This window comes from Frieseomelitta varia, unplaced genomic scaffold (genome assembly GCF_011392965.1).
Source record: "Frieseomelitta varia isolate USP_RPSP 00005682 unplaced genomic scaffold, Fvar_1.2 scaffold_146, whole genome shotgun sequence".
Taxonomy (NCBI): Eukaryota; Metazoa; Arthropoda; class Insecta; order Hymenoptera; family Apidae; genus Frieseomelitta; species Frieseomelitta varia.
The window spans coordinates 1-7,767 of record NW_025109150.1 but is presented as its reverse complement, the minus strand read 5'-3'; positions in this window follow the sequence as shown (position 1 = coordinate 7,767).

Genomic DNA, 7,767 nt, shown 5'->3' with positions numbered 1-7,767 from the left:
GATGCGACGAGAAGCGACGTTCATAAATTTCGTTCCAGGTTCCTGAAACATTAACTATCTGCTGAACAGCGTATTCATTGTCTCAAGAAATGTATCCAGTAAAATTTAATTTGTCTCGAGGCAGACGTTTCTCGCGACGTTCATAAATTTTATCCAAGTGGACGCGTCACTGAAATTTTGAGATGCTTCTCTGTCTTTTTAATGTGTGAGATTATCTTTTTTTTTAAGAAATTTGGAAACAATTTCTAAATGTTCAATTAACAATACAGTTAATCTCGTCTCTTTTATTATCTCGTAAAATGTTAATATTAAGATAAATTATTGTTTGATTCTTCATGGATGAAATCTCGTTCAAACTCTTCGTATTCCTTGAATACAGAAAACTTACTAACAAAATAATGTTTAATAAAAACAAAAAGAGAGATGTAATAGACTGCATGTCTATCCAAATGGAAGCGTACAATTCCATTGTACAAAAGCATCAAGATCATTTCGGAATCTTACGGGCGCGACCGCCTAAATAAGATTCAGCGTCATGCTCCTCCCTCGAAACGAAATAATATCTCAGTTAAGTCAACTCTTAACTGGTATCATTGGACGCTGGAAACAATTTAGAACTTTAAATTAGTTACTCTGGGAATTTTCAATTTAATTTCATTCGGTTTCTTTTTTTCTTTTTTTTTTTTCGCTAATCTCAATCGCGGACGATGCAAATGACAGAATGCAAAATAGAACTGAATAACATTTACTACGCGTGACAGTAACAAATATTCAATAACTCGGCAATTGTCACGTTTGTCACACCATTCCGAGAGCGAGGATTATTTTTAATCGATTAGTTATTTCGAGTCGATGTTACATTTATTTCACAAGCCGCCGAAGCTTTAAATGGAACGCTCCGTATATAATAATATATAAAAATATTGGCGAGCAATGTCTCGGCCGGATCGTAATCCTCCGAGTATTGTTTCGGGTCACGGACATCGGCGCTTTTATGCCAGATCGAGGTTAGTCCCGCGTCGTGTCGCTTCTCCGCGAACAAAAAATCCTAAGAGAGAGAGAGAGAGAGAGAGAGACAGAGAGAGAGAGAGAGATTCAACTAGGAAAATAGGAGAATCCGATAGTTCAAGGCTCCTCGAGTCCCCATAACTGAATTCTATTCGCGTCCGGTCATGGACGTCGTCTATAATGCATCAGCGTTAAAAGAGAAAAAGAGTCCTGGAAACAGAGAGCTGTTCGATCGGCTGTCGCGGCTGGCCAATAAACGACCGGCGTTCTCGATCGGGGCGGATTAATTTATAGCGATCGGTTTCGATTAACCGAGTTAATCGATTTTCCTTAGCCCGGCTCGTTAAGCGAATCGACTGCGATTAAATCTGGGAAATTTAGACTCTAGCCGAACCAATTGACAAAATCCGTGGGAAATCCTATCGACGAGAAAAGAATTGCACGGTGCGGCGATCCTCAATGGTGCCTGAATCGATCGATATTTCAATTTAAATGCTTTCATTTAGAATCTTGATGTACACTGGGTCTCTCTGCGATCCTGGTTAAAAAAAAAAAAAAAAAAGGAGAAAAAGAAAAGAAGAACAATGCGAAATAAAATTTTTGCATATGCAAAAACCGTCCTTTTCATCTGGACTGGACGACCCGTCTTTTCCACTGTATTTCCTCGGAATGATTTCATAAAAAACAGATGGAAGTAATATCTTTTCAAAGTAGTAATATCTTTTCTCATTACTGAATTTCATGTAAAAGTCCTACTTGGTCCGAGCGATTTCATAAAAACGATTGTAGAATATAAAGAAAAAAAGCTACATGTATTGGGTACACAGTCGAATATATTTATGTACGTAAAATTTTTCGTAAGATTACGCGCATTCTTTTGCAAAAGTCTTCGCTCTGATTTCCCACCTATTATCGTATTATTTGGATTTTTTTTTTTTCCGAGAGAATTCTCAGACCTCATTCCTAAAGCGCAGTCTTTCATCTCGTAAAGCCATCGAATCGAAAGTTACAGGTTAATATCCCTCTACTTTCCCTCTCGAACCTTCGTTCCAAATTCCCGGCTCACTTTTTCACAAAGAATCGCTTGCACCATCGCAGAGAGACAGACCGACTGTGTCAATTACCGTGCTCGAGGATCGATATAAATTAATCGTGCACCGCACGAAATACTTAATTGCTTCGGAAAATCTAATTCGACTGACGCGGTGCTACGCGTTTCTTGGTTGGCCTGGAGAGAGAGAGAGAGAGAGAGAGAGAGAGAGAGAGAGAGAGAAAGAGAGCGGATTAAACGGACTCGGCGATGCAAGCCAAACGAAACGCCATTAACCGAGCTTGAATAATTAAATTCAGCCGCGGCGGATTGATTTACTCGTCTATCCCACTTAATTACGCGATACAAATCGACGACGCTGCGTTCACGTCGGTGCACGAGACGAAAGGCAATGAGAAAGATTACGACTCGACAAAAGCCACTCGAGAGAGCGAGCGAGTGCCACTCGAGGAAGAACGAACACGTCCGTCAGTAGCGAGTAGTTTAATCATCCCCCTTTCTGCGAGATAATAGGGATGCGAAAAAGATACACGTCAGCGACATGCTACGCTGTACGAAGACAGCGAAACAAACCGAGCGAGATTAAACCTCGGCCGTGGCGAATTTTCCACGCGACTATCTTATCCTATTTCGTAGCTATCATCGTCATCCTTTACCCACAACAAAACGTCTTCTCCTTTTACGGAGAGACGTGCGTCTCGAGCGAACACGGTTGGCGACCGGTGGCATTTACTTTGACAGGGGGGACGTCGCATTTGACGAGAGCACGAAAATAAGCGCAGCTCCATTGCAGAAGATCGTACGGCTGCGTTCGGATGGCGGCTTTCGCGTACTGTTTCAAAATGTGCGGGAACGTCGGCGGAATCTTGATCTGCTCGGCGCAGTAAATGTCTGACATCTTTGACATCGGCAGACGACGGGAAATCGACGAATTGATTACCGTCTGCGTCTCGATGGTCGATATCTCGCGATTCTCGAAGATCGTCACGAAGGTCGACATTCTTCCTGCTCGATGGAGAAGTTGAAAATTGAGAACCTCGAACGAATGGTCTGCGTTACATTTCTCCCTCCTTTTTCTCTTTTTCTATTTTACGTGTTCGACTTCTGATTGAATATTTTGCAATCTGTGCACAGAGACCGTCGCAGAATTACGTTGCACCGTTGATTCAATTTTGGGTAAAAGACAACGAGGTTTTCGACGCATCTGTTGGATGCAAGGTTAGTTTCGAGGAGAATGCTCTCCGAGTATTTAAAAGCGAAATATTTTTTATACGCGGTGAAGTTGCTACGGAAGTATAATGTCAAAAAATTTGATACTCCCTCTTTATAATTTTATTGACGAGTTGTATATCATGTCAATGAATGAAGTAAGTTTACAATACGAACGACATTATTTCGTATTATTCATTTAATATTTACCTAGTTAATGTTTGCTTTATACAGCATCAAAACGATGTAAATATTCTAGTATCTTTGATTCAAATATTTCCCAAATATTTCATTCTTCTGAACCATTATATGATAAATTTATAATTGCAAAACTGAAAGAGCACATAACCGACTGAATACTTGAATATTTTGTACTATATCTGTATTACTACACTAAATTGTACTACATTCAGATTGATCAATATTTGAATGTATTTTATACACATACACAAGACTATATTTTAGTTGAAAATCGGTCAATATTAACGTAAAAAATCTTGTTGAAAACTCCGTCAATTTTGAAGATAACAGCGACGAGATTGCAGAGAATAGAACGACCACAGAGAATAGAAAAGAATATAGAAAAGAATCTAATTAAGTATTTTACTCGGAAACCTGTTCTGGAACCCTTTTTGCATTCAACAGTACAATTTCAACTTCCATCGAGAGTCTGCAGCAGTCACCAGACTTGCGACCACCCCCAAATGCTTTGATGTTTCCCCGTGAAAGAACCGTTTTTTTGTATCGCTCAACGCCGGATTGAATCCTTTCCGACAGACAGCGGTTCTTTGAAATGTGTTTTCCATGGAGGGACTTTTCTCTTGCTTCTCCGAATCACACGTCCAAAACGTATTTCCAATTATGCGAGATAAAAAAAGGAAGAAGAAGGTCTCCCTGGAGAAAGTTGAAGTTAAGCCTTCAAATTTTATATCTCTATCTTCTACTTTAACCTTAGAGAAATATAAGCGGGTCAAAGGTCACCGAAAAAATTTACATGAAAGTGTAAATTTAGTATTGGTCAGTTATAGATTAAAAAATTGATAAATTATTACATTTGACGTTTGAACATATTTGTGAAAGTGCAACCTTGCGACAGAAATCTAAAAACTATTCAATAGTATAATAGAGAAACCATTTTGAAGTACTGAAAGAAAATTATCAACAGTTCCGGGTCACCGACGATCGAAACAATAAATTAACCTTCAGCGGTACGGAGGCTCATTACCAATTGAACTTTCGTCGTGTACACATCGATTAAAATTTAGGAGTGAGTTTTTAAATAATATTTCTGAATATTCTAATTGTTTAAACATTATCCAATATTTCCAATAATTTTAAACAATAAATTCTGTAATATTTCCAAGTGTTACTTAAAATATTAACTAATAATTTATAAGAAACTTGAACAATGTACTTAGTGAAATAATTAATTTAATTATTTAATCGTAATATAAAAATTGTGAAAATTATAAAATAGCGTCTAGAAATATTGTGAAAATAAAATAATTTAATTATTAAAAATTCAATTGTTTCAAATGAATTATTCAAAATGTAATAATGCATTTCGATGATATTTTTGTATATTATTTAACGAATTAACCATTTATTTATAACAATTCAATCAGTGATTGAATTTCCAAGCATTATTTCATAGTTTGAACAATTCATTTATAATAATTAAATTATATTATTTACAATAACGGAAAAGACAGTTACCTGATAATATATTCCTTGCAATTTGAAACAATAAACGAGTGAAAATTTTTATATGTTGCGCGATTACTCTGAAGCGACGATCACTGCTTAATTCGATTTTTGACTATATAACTTTTCTCTACATAAATTTCTATTTAATATACATCAATGCAGTTATAACTTAGAAATTAATAGCATGAAAGTGTAAATTTAGTATTGGTCAGTTACAGATTAAAAAACTGATAAATTATTACATTTGACTTTTGAAGATATTTGTGAAAGTGCAACCTTGCGAAAGAAATCTAAAAACTATTCATTGGTATAATAGAGAAACCGTTTCGAAGTACTGAAAAAAAATTATCAACAATTCCGGGTCACTGACGATCGAAACAATAAATTAACCTTCAGCGGTACAGAGGCTCATTACCAATTGAACTTTCGTCGTGTACACATCGATTAAAATTTACGAGTGAGTTTTTAAATAATATTTCTGAATATTCTAATTGTTTAAACATTATCTAATATTTCCAATAATTTGCAACAATTATACAATAAATTCTGTAATATTTCCAAGTGTTATTTAAAATATTTAACTAATAATTTATAAAAATCTTGAACAATGTACTTAAGAGAAATGACGTTGACTTATTGAGTGAAATAATTAATTTAATTATTTAATCGTAATATAAAAATTGTGAAAATTATAAAATAGCGTCTAGAAATATTGTGGAAATAAAATAATTTAATTATTAAAAATTCAATTGTTTCAAATGAATTATTCAAATTGTAATAATGCATTTTGATGATATTTTGTATATTACTTAACGAATTAACCATTTATTTATAACAATTCAGTCAGTGATTGAATTTCCAAGCGTTATTTCATAGTTTGAACAATTCATTTATAATAATTAAATTATATTATTTACAATAACGGAAAAGACAGTTATCTGATACATATATTCCTTGCAATTTGAAACAATAAACGAGTGAAAATTTTTATATGTTGCGCGATTACTCTGAAGCGACGATCACTGCTTAACTCGATTTTTGACTACATAACTTTTCTCTACATAAATTTCTACTTAATATACATCAATGCAGTTATAAGTTAGAAATTAATAGCATGAAAGTGTAAATTTAGTATTGGTCAGTTACAGATTAAAAAATTGATAAATTACTACATTTGACATTTGAACATATTTGTGAAAGTGCAACCTTGCGAAAGAAATCTAAAAACTATTCATTAGTATAATAGAAAAACCGTTTTGAAGTACTGAAAGAAAATTGTCAACAGTTCCGGGTCACTGATGATCGAAACAATAAATTAACCTTCAGCGGTACGGAGGCTCATTACCAATTAAACTTTCGTCGTGTACACATCGATTAAAATTTAGGAGTGAGATTTTAAATAATATTTCTGAATATTCTAATTGTTTAAACATTATCTAATATTTCCAATAATTTGCAACAATTATACAATAAATTCTGTAATATTTCCAAGTGTTATTTAAAATATTTAACTAATAATTTATAAAAATCTTGAACAATGTACTTAAGAGAAATGACGTTGACTTATTGAGTGAAATAATTAATTTAATTATTTAATCGTAATATAAAAATTGTGAAAATTATAAAATAGCGTCTAGAAATATTGTGGAAATAAAATAATTTAATTATTAAAAATTCAATTGTTTCAAATGAATTATTCAAATTGTAATAATGCATTTCGATGATATTTTTGTATATTATTTAACGAATTAACCATTTATTTATAACAATTCAATCAGTGATTGAATTTCCAAGCATTATTTCATAGTTTGAACAATTCATTTATAATAATTAAATTATATTATTTACAAATAACGGAAAAGACAGTTACCTGATACATATATTCCTTGCAATTTGAAACAATAAATGAGTGAAAATTTTTATATGTTGCGCGATTACTCTGAAACGACGATCACTGCTTAATTCAATTTTTGACTATATAACTTTTCTCTACATAAATTTCTACTTAATATACATCAATGCAGTTATAACTTAGAAATTAATAGCATGAAAGTGTAAATTTAGTATTGGTCAGTTACACATTAAAAAACTGATAAATTATTACATTTGACTTTTGAAGATATTTGTGAAAGTGCAACCTTGCGAAAGAAATCTAAAAACTATTCATTGGTATAATAGAGAAACCGTTTCGAAGTACTGAAAAAAAATTATCAACAATTCCGGGTTACTGATGATCGAAACAATAAATTAACCTTCAGCGGTTCAGAGATTCATTATCAATTGAACTTTCGTCGTGTGCACATCGACTAAAATTTAGGAGTGAGTTTTAAATAATATGTGTGCAACCAAACCTCAATCTACAACTCCGACTTCAACGATTGGTAAGTTACATTGTTTGGTTTCTTTGGTGTTGGGATAATATTTGATCATGATTATTTGAACCTGAATACGAGTCCAATTTTCATAACTTATATCGTATAAGATACACCTTATTAGTTACCATTCTATAACAATTACCGTGAAATACGTTATCAGAATTTTTCTTTGAATCTAAAATTTGGAAAATAATTTAGTTCTTTACTATTAATTAGAATAGTTCTTTACTATTATTCAAACAATAATTCAATATTTTAAATAAACACAATATCGATCAAACAATTATGCCTTACTTTACGAATTCTTTACTTAAATTCAATACAAGTTGAAACTTATGTGAGAAATATATGAAACAGTACTGATTTACAATACATTATAATGAGACCCGTGCGTAGTCACCTCCACGTGGTGGGTCT